Here is a 15,149-nt window from a genome sequence, read left to right on the forward strand (position 1 = left end):
CCAGCATGTGGCAGTAGTCTGTAATAATCATTCAAAAGGGGAAACCAATAGAGCTACTATGAGCTGGGAAACTATGAAGAGCTATGGGATATGGAGCTGACCTCACATGAATCATGTTGCATGATGTTGTTGTAAAAACATTCATGTGCTTTAATGGTCAGATGAGATGAGCCTTCCATGTCCATTTTCTAGTCTGTACCATCAATGCAATTCTGAATCAACTGAAAAGCTGCAGCCAGGGGCCAGACTAGTAGCAACAATGAATGACAAGACTATAGTTCAACAGCGCTCACCGATGGCCAATGATCAACTTGGTTGTCAGTGCTCTAAGGGGGCATCAAAGATTGACGGTTGCCAAATAGGATTGTTGTGTTACGAGTATAAGACTATAAGACATCGTACAAGATACACGGCCAAAGAAGATCTCTGAGCAGCTTGTTGCTAAACGAGGCTCCTCATCAATAATATGGAACTGGTCTCAGACGAAAATTGCAGACGCATTCAGTCAGTCCGTATGATAAGCAAAGCAAGTGATGGAAAGATGTAACCGTAGTGTTTGTGGGGCTCTCAAGACAGAATGCAATGACAGATGGAGTCAAAAACATGGACTGGAATTATAATATTTTTCCATCATGAGTAATATTGTTATTTTTATTCATCGGGATACATTTTTAGCCCATATTGGTTCAAAAGCAGTTCAATATGTCTGAGACTGTAAAGCGCTTTGAGTACCAATAAGCAGAAAGGTGCTATATAAAAGCAAGACATACTTCACAGCACAAAGTGCAAAGACACTTACAACCTGTGCTATGATGTCGATGTGTGTGTTTGAAATACCAGTGTTGTGAGGCTATTTTGTCTGTGTTGAGCTCTTATTGCTGAGTCGTACAACATTTTCAGCATTAAAATTTGTTACGATTAGGTTCTGTTTAGGGTATGGGTTAGGGGCGTGAATATGCATTGTCAATGGAAGGTCCATAAAAAAAAAAAAAAGGTGGGGAACCTGTGCAACATTATCTTCAAAAAATGTTCACTCACAAAAAAAGTAGCAAAGAAATCTTTCTTTCTTTTTTTAATCTTGAGTAGTATGGAGTATTAACATAACATCGATGGTACTTTGAATCATTTCAGTGTTGAAGTGCAGTTTAGTCTGCACACACGTTTTTGTTAAGTTTTTAATATTCATCATATCAAATGTGCTGATAATAGCTGCTGTTTGTGTGTAATTTGTATTTCTGTAAGCAAAACCTCTAATTGCCTAATATAAGCCGTAGCATGCGGATACAAATTTACATTGACGCAGCATTGTTTTGACTCTCTAGAACATGTAACTGTGAGCCATCTTCACTGTATGGAAAAGGCACTTCATATGCAGCATTTGTCCACGACAGCTGGTAACCTCTCCCAAGACACAGTGTTCATTTCCAGCAGCTTATAGAAGACCTCTTACAATTCAGACTGTTTCATTTCCAAAAGTCCAGAAGTGTCACACTATCTATTATTGTGGAGGGGCCGTGTCACTTCCACTGAGCTTATCTAAGCGTGCACATGAGAAAATTGTGTCATATCTCCCTCTGGCAGAGGAGAAGAGTATGAAAAACTGAACTATGTTTAAACTTACCATACATATCAATGCAGGTTGTGTGGAAGCATTTAACGCTGCAAATGTAGAAGGTGCAGAGACGATTCTGGTGCTTTCAAATTGGTAAATAATGAGAATGAGGCCGAGACTGTGCATTACAGTTAATCGCACACTGGATGATTGTAGACAGTTTTTAGTTTAACATGCATTTCTTACATTTCTCTAGACTTAAAGCGAAGGGAAGGGTATTGTGGTAATGTTGCTCATCAGTGGTCTAACTTAAATGCAAATAATCCAGAAAAAATAAGTAGTGCACACTGTGAAAATACAGTAAACAAGCTACAGGAAAGCGAGAGGTGAATCAAAGCGATGCACAATCTGCAGATGAGAAATGAGAAACTGAGAGAAACCCAACAGGGAAGCTTCCCGTCTACTACTCCAGCCTTTTAACCTTCAATGTGCCAGTCTCTGATATTCAGTCTCTAATTAGAGTTTATAGATTCCAGATTCTAATATACCCCTCTGCCCTGATACATTTTGCAGCACGAGGCTTTTAAAGCGCACGGATGAATCTCCTTTGAGATCGTGGCAGCTGGCTTACTGATCCGTGCTAATTGAGCGAGATTGCGGAGGGGCGATACAGGAGTGCCGCAAATTACTTTATTGACTCCTTTACGCTGTAGGCTTCAGGTGTAAAGAATGGCTGGAGAAGAGGAGCCTGGTATTAAATTGCAAAACGGCCAGATAGAATTAATGCCACAGCTCTATGCGATTATTTCTTGGAAGTTCAGCATCCTAAAAAAAAAAAAAAAAAAAAAGCAACAAGCTGTTTTATAGCCACATAGAAGACGGCATGTTTAATTATGCTCAAATGACCAGAGCACACAATCACAATCACAACAATGCGCATTTGAATTAAATGCCAACGCTGAAATGTTTTCAATATAATGCAACAAAGGTAGGCCCAGGCTTCCATTTATTTTAAGAGCAAAGAGGATGGATGACAGGCTCAGGCTCAGAGGCAGAAAGCAGAAAATTTGGGGGAAATGTTATAATATTTTCAGCTGCGTTGAACAAATTGCCGAAACTTTAAATGGCCGTGGAGCTAAGACAACCCCATCGTAACACAGCAGTTATGGAAAGAAATTAGTACGCCAGTAATTTTGAATTCTCTCGTTTCTGATTTGTTTGTTTTCTTCCCCTGGATCTGTTGCATTTCTCTCCTCTGTTGCCTCCGATTCCTCACTCTCTCTTGGTTCCTTTCCTCCTCCATCACTAACTTTGGCCTGAGATATCCCACCTGACAGTTTCCCTGATTTCAGTCAGTTGAGCATATTTGCAAAAATGAATGATGTAATAGGTCACAAGCTAGGCGCGTATACACAGTTCGCAGTGTGGACTGGACTAAGACCATTTTCTAGCCTTCAATCGGACCTCTGAAGCTGTGGTTACAGCTTGGGGCAAAGCTTCGGTCATAAATCATGAGAACGTCGCTGCTAGGCTACTGTTGGTGTTTTGATCATCGTAGCCAACTGTTTAGCAACCCAGCAAATGGATATTATAGTGTAGAAGATGCAAAGACAGGATGAAGGATGAAGTTTTGGAAGAAATTCAAAGTGGGTGTGCGCGAAAGTGGAAATGCTAGCAGCCACTCCATGAGCTCCCAGATGCTATTATTCACAGCATGACTGTGTGTGGGTGCATGCTCAAGGAACGTCATCATACAACGGACAGTCTGCCAGAACGAGAACCTTGAGAAGAACATATTTTTTGCGTCTTGCGGAGTGTGTTATACTCGATGTAAGCTTTAAACTATGTGTTGCACTTTCCATGTATCCTAACAGAGCAGAACAGGCAGACTGCAATCTGGGTCTGGACCCAGACCTACAGCCAAAAAACGAAAGTCATGACAAAATGATTAACACCTGAAGGGACGCTTCTATTTTAACCGGCACAGCTTTAGTAGTCTTTAAGGTAGTGGTTTAGCGGATGAGGAAACGCACAGATCAACTGTATTCCAGTTAAGCCACACCACATGATACTACTGAGCCAATCAAGTCTGTGAGAAAAAGAAAGGTCGCGATACAGGCAGAGCAAAAAGGGAGGGAAACAGATGACTGAGACGGAGAAAGGTAGAGAACTTCCCACTGGGAGCAGTAAAACAGTTTGTCTCATATGTTCCGAAACCGTGGCACTTATTAAAAGTGCCAACGTGAAACGCATTTATGAGACAAAACGTGACGGTTTTGAACAAACATACCCACTCAGAAGTGAGATCACAGAAAAATAAGTGCTCTCAGAGCCCAATATGACCAGTCCTCCAGGACCCTGAACCACACACTCACTACCCAACAACGTGCTCGTGAGTGTTCCCTCAAAGTTGTTTGGATTTTGAGTCAACACAAGAAGCCATTTACAGATGGAGGGGTTGCCAAAGAATGCTACTTGAGGGAAAACAAAAACAGGAACTCTGTGATACGATAAAACAAATGCCCATGTCAGCTTCATCTGCCACGCAGAAAAGGATGTGCTAACCCCAAGCTAGATGAAGCCATAGCATAGGGCACCATGGTTCGGCTAAGCTGTGGATGAGTCCACTGTTTGAAGAAAGTGTTCTGTGAAGACCTGTCAGGTGTCACTCCCCTCCAGACCAGTACAAGAGGAGAAGATACTGTATCTATGACAGGGAGAGAGAAATACTGGAAAAGAAAGACTTGCCATTACATCATTCGTCAATCTGTCATCTGCGCCTCCCAGACAGATGACCATGCTGATGATGATGGCACCCTCTTCCTAACAGCATCGCATGCCTAGGGTATTCCTCAGAGCGGTTGATGCGAATGCTGATGATCTTTGGCTGCACAACAGTGAGAGAAGGCTCAGCATAGGCAGGGTGTTAGAGCGCGTTTGGTCCATCAGGAGGGAAGTAGCAGCTTTCTTGGCAGAGCTAAGAAGTCCAGAAGGCAACACGGTTTTCTCTCTTTTAAGAAAATGAGAAACAGATGGATAATGTGGCTTTCTGGGTTGATATCACTTCACATTTGAATTAACTGAATTTGGGGCTACGGGACAAGGACAATTCGACCTGCGAACTCATGACATCCTTTCAGAAACTTGAGGTGTTCAAGCACGACCTGCAGGGAGACACACAGGAACAGACTCAGGGTTCAGAGAGACGTGTCTTCTTTTGTTGACTTTATTGATGACCTGACTGTAAACTTCAGCAACCATTTTGACAGCCTCAGGTTTGGACAGCAGCTCACCGTGCTCATTCAGAACCCATTTCTCATCACAGATGACAGAGAGTGCTCGAAGGAGGTCACGCAGCACTTTAAACGGGTAAATTCTGGGCCTCTCCAGATGCAATTGATTGATCTCCGAGCAGATGTTGCAGATGCTGAAAGAGCAGTTTGTAAGAAGTGACCCTTCCGCTTTCTGGCTCTGGTCTCTGAGACAGCCTTCCCAGGTCTGAGGGAAGTAGCCCTGTACACCTTGACCATGTTTGGCTCCACGTAAAACTGTGAGGGAGGTTTCTCCACAACGAACACAATCAAAAGGAAATGTCGTTCCAGGCTCACCAATGAGCAATGAAATGCAGACCTATTTTTATTTAGTTAATGAGAGAAAATTATTCATATCTGCACTCATACATATATGTTCAGTTTTATATTATGTGACAATAAATCTTGTTAGAAAGTTTTTGAATCGTACTGAATCGTACTTTTGATTTGACAGTGAGTCACTGATTACATACAGATGCTGATACAACTATGAGGCCACTTATATATATAATATAATATATATAGCACACTAAATAACTAGACATTATGATCTTCTGGACCTTCACTTGAAGACATTCTCTCTAACTGGACCTCTTTCAATTTTAGTTGAACACCTCTGTAATAGAGGATACAGTGTCTCAAGTTCTCTGATGCTAAATGCACTCTCATGGCAGCTAACACTACCTGTGAGCCTTAAAACCTGGATCAACACCCACCCAAATATGACCGCCAGAAAACTTTCTAGGAAACTAAGCTGTTCAGCACCTGTAGCTCATTGAAATAAATGTTAATAAATCCCTGGAAACAAATAAACACCAAAAACAGCAATCTTACTTTTGTGTGGGCACGTTTAAAGAAAAACAATAAACTAATAGAAATCCAGTACTAAAAGCCAGTTTCCCAACCCATGTTGTGGGGAAGTTTTTGACTAGTTCTGTATATCAGTGATGTGCAGATCAACTGAGATGTCAATACCTCCGATACCAGATCTTTATGCTCTAAAATGGATTCTCAAATCAAAACAGCGCTACTTTTTTCACCCATCTGAGGTAATGTTTATCATTAACAGGAACACAATGGAACATAACTAAGCTATTGAGATCTTGTTTAAATAATAAGCGGTTGGTGGGGACTACTTTTTCTTCTGCCTGGGTAAGTGCATAATGCATAAGTGCAGCGGACTATTACACCAATACCGATCTGCACCTGTTCACTATCAGGTGTTGCTGCTAGGCCAAGAAGACAGACGTCTCTGGTGGAGTCCTTTGGTGCTACAGGTCGGCACTATCCAGGTGGCAAACTCATTATCGAAGAAAAGATCGATAATAAATGACATTTTATCAATAAAATATATCTATTATTGTTTGCAATCAGTCCACTTGCTTTAACTATTGAATATTTTAAAATGTAGGTTTTGACACACAGTTTGGTTTTTCTGATGTTGTGTTAACTCGATTATATTGGTATATCAGTAAATGAGGCCACTAATATACTTCCGAGTATATAAATAAATAAAATACTCGGATGTCTTGGACTCTTTATGGAGCTATGATTTGAAATACACTATGTTTTTTTTTTTTTTTCAGATTTAACAAACAAATTTACCTTTCGAATTAGGTGCATTTGCACAAAGTATCGGTATCATATCGGTATTATCGCCGATACCTGCCTGAATTTTACTCAGTATCGGACCGGAAAGGAAATCGGTGGTATCGAACATCACTAGTGCATAACAATGTGGAGGGATTCACTGACAGCAGCAAGGAAGGAAAAAGGGTTACTCACACAAGGCCAACTGTACTTCCGTTTGAGAAAAGGCAGGGTCCTCACTGAATCCCGGGAATTATCCAGAACCCACTTAACGAGTCCTCAGTTCCGATGCCCAGGAAAGAAATGGCTGCCCTCCTTCGAGCTGGTAATCAACTAGTCACGGACTTTAAGCTAACTCACCACACAACTACATAGCCGCAAAACACACCTTCCTCAAATGAGTCAGGTCACAAAAAGTAGTTTACAAAAATGACAAGATTCCATCTCTGGAGTAGCCACTCTGTACTTTTAAAAACCGAAAACCAGAGCTTTACCGGCGGCCGGCGACATGCCCGCGATTCTTTTCGCTTTCTCTTAGTGCTTTCGCATTGAAATGGTCGCCTCTGGTGCGCTTTCACATCGCCAGAAATATCGGGTCGGGCCTCTCGCTGTGAGAGCTGCGTGCCTGTTTTTTCCCCCTCTCATACGTCATCGCGTATTGCAGATAAACAATGGGCAGCATGGTGTATTTTTTTTCTTAATGCTTTCACTTTGTCGTTGACCTGAAGAATGGACTGGCCAAACCCCCGCTCTTTCAAAAGACTGCTGATATTTGAATAGATATCTGGCGTAAGATATCCGATATCTGATGCTGAATCTCTTCTCCTCCTCGGGTGCAGAGCGCTGCCATGATTGTTAAAAAAAGTGTGGGATATGCTATACAAATTGTATATAAACACACCAGTGACAGTCCTAGTGAAGTGACGTCTCCTCATAAGAATCAATCACAAAACAGATAAACAAATAAACAAGACGGGTTGTCGCTTTTACAGACTATGTAAACAGTTCTGTCAAACATAAAGCCCACGCAACAAAACCGCCCCGCCAGAGGATGCAGTTTTGTCTGAAGGCTAAGACTAAATTAAACTGTCAAAATGAACACTGGTTGAAATCACATTATTGAGCCAAGATTTTAATATATAGTATAATGTGAATCATATGAATAGAATAGAATAGAATAGAATAGAATTCTTAATTGTCATTACAGTGTGCAACGAAATTGGGTTACTGTCTCGGTTGGTGCTGGGGAGATTCGATTTTAACTAGGAACACCTGTGGATAATGTGTACACTTGAAACATTTAATATCTGTAATTCAAGGTGTGAATGGGTGAACATTTTTGGGGACAGATAAATGACTCTGATAAGGTCTCAGTCCACCACCCCTACTCAGAGTGAAGTTTTCCAGGTTTGACATGGCTTCTTTAACTCCTCTTTCAAACCATCTGTCTTCTCTCTGGCCTAAATGTGGACGTTGCTGTCTTCAAAAGAGTGTCCTTCGTCCTCCAGGTGCTGGTGGACTGATGAATTGTTTCCTGACGAGCTAATTCTCCTGTATTGAGACATGCGTTTATGAATGTTTTTCTTTTTTTTGTTTCATTTTACAAGTCTGTCCACTCCTCATTGCACTGCCTAACGCATTGCTCTGTTTTTGTCTGGGTGCTGTGTCTTTAGGGTGCTGGCTCAGTGTGTCTCAGTGTACTGCTGGGCTTGGAAGTGCACAGGATATTTCCACCAGGTAGCGGCCCATCGAGACTCTTCTTCATCAGCTAATCCTTAAAAATAAAATGGAAATGTACTGTACTGTAATGTAACCGTAGGATCTGATGTTTGTACTTTCTTACAGGATCTGCCACATTAACCAAAGAATAGGATTTGAACATGAGAAATGACTGATGTGTTTAGCGCTGATGTGTTCATTTCCGCCAACTAGAGCTGCAACGATTTGTAGGAAATTAGTAGCAGGATAATGACGCCTCTCCTCATGGCTCTGCTGATAAAGTGCTCTCTAGTGGACTATATGTTTTTACAGTGTAGCAGGAAGACCAAACCAGCCTGGTCTTGTTCAACTCTGATAATGTCTTCTAATTAATGTGGAATGAGTTGCTGAGTTGTTTGGCTTTCTATGGCTTTCTGTCCTATCCTATAAAGCCTAATATATTCTTGTTTGTAGTGGAGCTAAAAAAAAAAATGTATTATGAAATTCACTGCCAAAACAAAAAGTCAACCCGTGCATTTTGGGTTTTCGATCTTTCTGAGAGAAAAAAAGGAGCAGCTCAGCCTGCAGTGGCCCTAAATCTTTTGGGTATCATGTTCGGTTTAGGACAGCGCCACATCCATCTTTTTGGTCAGTTTCCAAATTCTGCTGAGGTGTTAACTTTTGACCAAAGTCTCTATAGCAGTGTGTCACATTTGAATTAGCTCCTCATAATCATTTTAACATATACTGTAGGCAGCACTATTATAAAAGTCTTTTAGTAGAGAGGCACACTGTATTCCACAGGAGGGGTGAGGAAAAACTTCAGAATCACATTCTTAGGGGAATCTGAATTCCTTTAATAAGCCTAAAGGTTTTTACTTGAACTATGCTGCATTGACTGCATTAACAGTTTAAGAATACTTCAAGTCAACCATCCCCTCCAGCATAAAAGTTACTTTTCAATAATGGGGTTTTATCTGTGATTATTAAATAATTTGTTTACCCATCTCCCTCTCAGTATTTTTTCCACTGACCCCGCCACGATAACATGATGTTATGAGTCATTTCTATGGAGAAAGGTAAAAAAAAATTCTGCAGGGTGCAAATACTCTTAAGCATTGCTCTTTGATTTCTTCATGACTGACCCCTGCCTATATCACTGACCCTTTTTGCAACATGCACACCAGCAGGTGCATTGAGATCCTCTGGCAGAGGTCTGCTGGCTGTTCCAAGGAGCCCGGCTGAAAGCAGAAGGGGACAGGGCACTCAAAAGTTAAGGCCCTACAGCGGAGGAATGATCTGCCCGAGGAAATCAGGTCAGCTGACTTTAAAACTATGCTTAAAACATACTTATATCTAAAAGCTATTACCCTCGTCTTATGCCCCTGTTTTTAAAATAGCAGATTTTAATGTTTTAGATAAACACTCTGCAATGTTGACTTGGCAAGCATTATAGAAATCCTTGTTATTATTATTTTATATATAGTACTTATACTGTGCAGTTGTTCAGGAGGAGATAGTGGCCCCAGATAAGAAGAAATGCAAAAAGCCCCACAGAAATTGTCTGAAAGATTTGAGTCCAGATCTAAAAGATAATGCTGATCTTGATGCAACTTGACAGAACATAAGCAGTTTTGCAGGAAACAATAATGCTGATGTGTAAAGTTGAAACAGTGGAAAAAGGTCAGATACTTTCAACTTATAGAACTGAAACTTCCAAACAAGGAAACACGCATTAGATGAAATAATTAGTAAACAACTCATTACATATTAATAAAACCATTAGCTGCAAAGCCCTTTGTCCTAAATGCCTAAATGTATGTTTTAAAATGTGCCACGTGTCAGTAACTAAACACAACTTTCAAATTAGGTGGCAATTGCTAATGGTGAAAACAATATATGCGTTTGGATCCTAATGTGACGGAATCAAAGGGAATATTGACGCACAGCTGATCCTCTCATCTGTTGCACTGATGTCGGTGTCGGCGCCTCAACTCACAGAAACCTCCCACAGGTAGCCTTCCTCCCCCCCCCTCCCCAACCGGCTCCCAGCGTCGCTTGTCTCCCTCACTTAACAGCGCGCACTCCCGCCAGCTACCCACCGCGTCCAGGTCCGTCCAGTCCGCTCCAGGTGCTGGGCGCCCTGCTCACATATGCACATCTGGAGCAGCGACGTAGTATCAATTTTTTATTTATTTTTTCTCTCGCCGCGGCAGCACCCGCATTGCAACACAGGAGCGATGCTGAGGAGCGGCTGTTGAATGCCTGTGGAGCATCTCTCTCGCCTCTTTTTGTTGTTTTGTGTGTTGATCTTCTCATGAAGAGCAGCGCATAGACACACACGCCGGTCACGCGGCTGACACAGCATCCACTGTTGTCAGTGTAAAAAAAAAAAAAAAAAAAATCTTACAGAAATACACAGTGGGTGTTTTTTCTCTCTCTCTCTCTCTCTCTCTTTTTGGGGGGGATTTTAATTGCGTCTTGGAAGTTGTGCTGTTGCAGTCAGTGGGATTTATATCCAGCCCGTGGCAGCGTGAAACGACGGGATCCGGGCTGCTCTAGTTGGCACCGATAAAATCTGCATCTCTTTGCAGCCGCTCAAGTTTTTTTTGCGGAGGATAAACTTTGTCTTAGAACTTGTGGGATTTTGAGCCGCCTCCTCCCGAGCACCACCCTCCTCCGCCTTCAGCGCCTGGAGGGTGAGACATGGAGAGCTGCAGGTGACTGAGAGTCGGGCGATTTACTGGACACAGAAGGGGGGATAGCGGCGGCCCCGGAGCAGGATGGTGAGTAAAAAGGCTATGCGCACTGCGCGTCCTCACGCCTCATGAATATGTGCCCGTGCATGTGTTGAGAGCTCAGCAGCCTTTCCTCTGCTTTCAGCTTCCTCGCTCCATCCCCACCAGTCCCATCCACGCATCACGCGCGCGCGCGCGCGCCCACGCACGCACACATTCAAAGGAGAACGCTTTTGGCGCGACGGCCACGGTTCCGCCGCTCGTCACGAGACAGACGCAATATCTGCGCATCAGCTGCGGGCTCTCAGATCACAAGACTTGCTCTGCGAGTGACTTGGCGCTTCACGCGTTGGGTACTATCGGCGTTGTAATCGGGGGGCGAATCATGTGCCTCATCTTTTCAGCGAAATGTGCAAATTTCTCCAGTTTGCATCTTAGGTCATGCCTCCACGCAGGCAGACATGTTTGGCACAGTCGACCTGTTGTCTGAAAGTGGATTCAAAGCTGCTGCAGAGAGTGTGCACTCTGTGTGGTCTGCTGTAATAAGCATGTGGAATGTCTACAAGAAGACCAGATTGTCCCTGGCTTGTCCAATCAGAGGGAAACATGTGGAAGATTTGATCCTGTACTACATGTACAACAGTTCCCCTCTATGGTAGCTTTCATCCATCTGGCACATTTAGTGTATTGCAGAGTTTCCCTCATTAGAGTTCTTGTCCACATGCTGTGACAGTAGTTAGGAGAGTGAAGTGACAGCTGTATCCCTCTTCTCAGCAAGTGGCTTCATCACATGTGTGCCAGTTGGTCTTGACAAGCCATTGCTGTCATGTGAAACACCCACTGGATGCCCTGTCTTCGCTGTTTACAGATACAGTATCTTTTAATTACCTCCGATGTAGCCGGATTCGGACAAATAAACTCAAACGATTCTTTAAATTCCCATCGTGCTCTGGATCTTTTTCACAGCAGTTAGAGCTACTGGCACATTGGGGTTGAGAGAAGCATTTAAACATCTACCTCTGTGTTCACAAGTTGAATCTCACTGACTGATATCGAGACAAATTGAGACGCAAATTGTGAGAAAGTACAAGGACTTACATGTCAACTCCTGCTTCTGCTAATGCTGAATACTACTGTTCACATGTTGCTCTTTGAATGTAAGCCAGTATTTGTCCTCTTAGGAATTAGCAGCTTTAGAATAAGAACACAGAAAGGAGGCACATCCCTGAGGTACAGTTCATCAAGTCTATATCTGCAAGACTCTTTGCAGTTTTAAGTCATCGATGTCACTTGTCGTAGCCTGCGGATGTCTGCTACATAGAACCCGTTACCTTACTTTTTAATGCAGCTATTCTCCTGGCTGTCAGGCGGTCATGTTTTCCAGTGGTGGAACCTGTTCACATCCATGTCCCGGCTGTGAGAGTGTGCACAAGTCAAGCAGTCCATGAGCAACATTTGCGGCTAGATGCAGGAACCATGATTTTACTTACCCTACTGCTTACCACTTACCCTGCTTTGAGGATGGATCCCAGCCAGAGGTTCACAGAGTGGTGTCTGACCAGGTTGACACTGATGAGAGCTTTTGAGTTTCTTTTTGTCATATCTGTTAATTCATTGGGAAAATGGTGTTTAGGTTAGGTTGGAGATTCTGTGCGGACAGATTTGTATCACTTAAGTTTGGTTCATACTTTCATAACGTATGTACGTAGCCTACGCTAGTTTTTGTTCCTACTTCCTGCTTAACTTTCAACAACAGCGACGGAAACTTCACCCAAGTTGAGTCATACAAATGTTTGTATCTTTGAACCGCCTTAGTCAGTCTGTCCTCAATGTGTTCCATCTTTATTTATCCAAAACAATCGATTCAAAATACAGAGACAGAGAAGAAGCCAGATATACTAAAGTGGAAATATGTTGCTAACAACAGTCACAACTCTTTCTGTCTGCGCCACCATCCATGATGCACATCAGGCTACGGCGTTAGGGTCTCCGTAGGGTCTGGGCTGTCGCTCCAGCTGCAGGGCCTAAATCACCTGTTAGTCTACTTTCTGTACTTAAGACAATTGTGAGTGGAACTCAGTGGGTCAGTGAGCTGGAGCAAGTCAGTATTTTTGAAATGGCTCTAGTGTACATAAGAGAGAAAATGTTTGAGTAGCTGGTGACCACTGACTCACCTGAGGAAAGGGGAGGGTTGATGTCCGTTGCATCTGCATCCACAAGGAGACATTAAAAAGGAAACACATTTTAGCCTCTTGAGGCCCTAACATTTGGAGTGCATCTTAATTTCTTTAACATAAGATTAAAAACTTTAGGTATTTGGGATTAATAAGTATAAAAAATAGGGATCATCTTTGAACTGGAAGTAGTTTTTGAAATAAATGATGTGGACACAGGGATTATTTCACTGTATATTACAATTTAAGCCATCAATGTGTACCAAAAATATAAAACTGTGTTACGCAAAAGCAGAATTGGAAACGATGAAATCCCAACGTCCTCAAATGTGTACTTGTGAATTTGTTCATTTTCATGTCATATAAAAGTTAATAAGTGTACTGACCCTTCTCTACCAGTACATGGACAAATGTCTCCTTATGAGGACAATAGGTCTAAATGAAGCAGAATAAGCTGCAACAAACCTAAAACATAATGTCCCCGTATGAGGACGCCGGGTCTAAGGAGGTTGAATATTTTCAGATTTTTTGAGTTGAGCATTTTGTTTAGCAACTGGAAATAATAAGTATATATTTCAAATCTGTCACAGTGCTATAGAGCAGAGCAGGGTGAAACAGTGATGATTGTGGTTGTTTGCCTTTACAAACCGATGACTTCTTGACCATGACTATGGGGCTGGCTCTGATGAATTGAAGAGATCAGCTTAGTACTGGGAAAATGTCTCATGTATTCTCATCAAAAATGCTCCACTTACTCCATATTGCTGTAGAGAACATACACTTAAATTCAGTCTTGGGCTCTTTCTACACATTCCATTACATCTGTAGTTGACATTTAAGTGTGAAACAATTAGGGGAGGTAGCGGCCAAGCTGGCAGGTCTGCACTGCAGGCCTGGATGAGTTATCCAAGTATGAATCCATCCAACATATCCACGACTCTAATCGAGCTGTCTCTCTCCAAATAAACTCATAGCTCATCAGCGGACGTTCTGCCGCAGGCATGTGATGGATTTTGCTTTAAAGTTCACCACTCGAGGGACGGTACAGACATGTTGAGACAGGTGGAGAGGAAGCTGTGAGGTGGTGGAAGAAGGGTGGAGGATGGAGTGTCAGAGAGCGGCTGGATCGCTCCGAGTGCTTTATATTGATCTTTGAATCTTGCTTTCACTTTGATGGAACTGAAATGACGAGCCAGAGTATGTTGCTGCATGAAGCGCTCAAAGACATATATTTATTATTATTTATATTATATTTAGATTTATTTATTTATTTTTAAACTTCTTTTGCTAACAGAAAGGGTATCTTAATGCAGACCATCTATTTCAGTCATGGGGTGGAGCTGTGGTGGTGACGGCTCAATTGAGATTGCAACTTAATTCCATGTTGCTCTCTAAAGAGCTAAGTCAGCCATGTGTGTCAGTGTGTTCATGTATGTGTGTGCTCGCCTGTGTGTGTGATGCGTAATGATACTAACGTCGCTGTTCAATTTGTGCTGTATAATCACTTCCCTCAATTGCTTGTACAACTCAACTTGGATTGGTGGCAATATTGAGCAAATTGCCTTTTTTTTCTGCTGAGGAGACAATGATGGTGTAATAATGACATGGAGAGTACTGGGAGACAAAGATTGTCTACTGGAACTTTTACATGCGAGCACACAGAGCATGCCACAATGTCATGGAGGAATTTCATGTAAGAAAGGCTTTGGATATTGTTTGATATTGATATCTGATACATGAAAACTAACTTACTCTTTTTTAATGACTAAGTTTGTATTCAAAACCACCTGACAAATCCGGGAAGCAAATTCAGACTGAATAGCATCGGCTCAACAATTACAGTTAACAGACATGGTCCATTGCTGGACATGGGCATATGGCCTGAACAATGCTGAAATTAGCTCTTACCACAACAGATCTGTATTTCAAACCAATGTACTCATAATGGTTGACAAACACACCATCATTAAAACTATTTTTGTATTAAAAGCCTGCCATCTGTATGAAAATACAGACAAAATATTGAATGATGGAGTAATGCAGTCTTCAGTTCTATATTAAACTCGGCCTAGTACTATTTATAAAT

This window comes from Mugil cephalus, chromosome 9 (assembly GCF_022458985.1).
Source record: "Mugil cephalus isolate CIBA_MC_2020 chromosome 9, CIBA_Mcephalus_1.1, whole genome shotgun sequence".
In the NCBI taxonomy this organism is placed as follows: domain Eukaryota; kingdom Metazoa; phylum Chordata; class Actinopteri; order Mugiliformes; family Mugilidae; genus Mugil; species Mugil cephalus.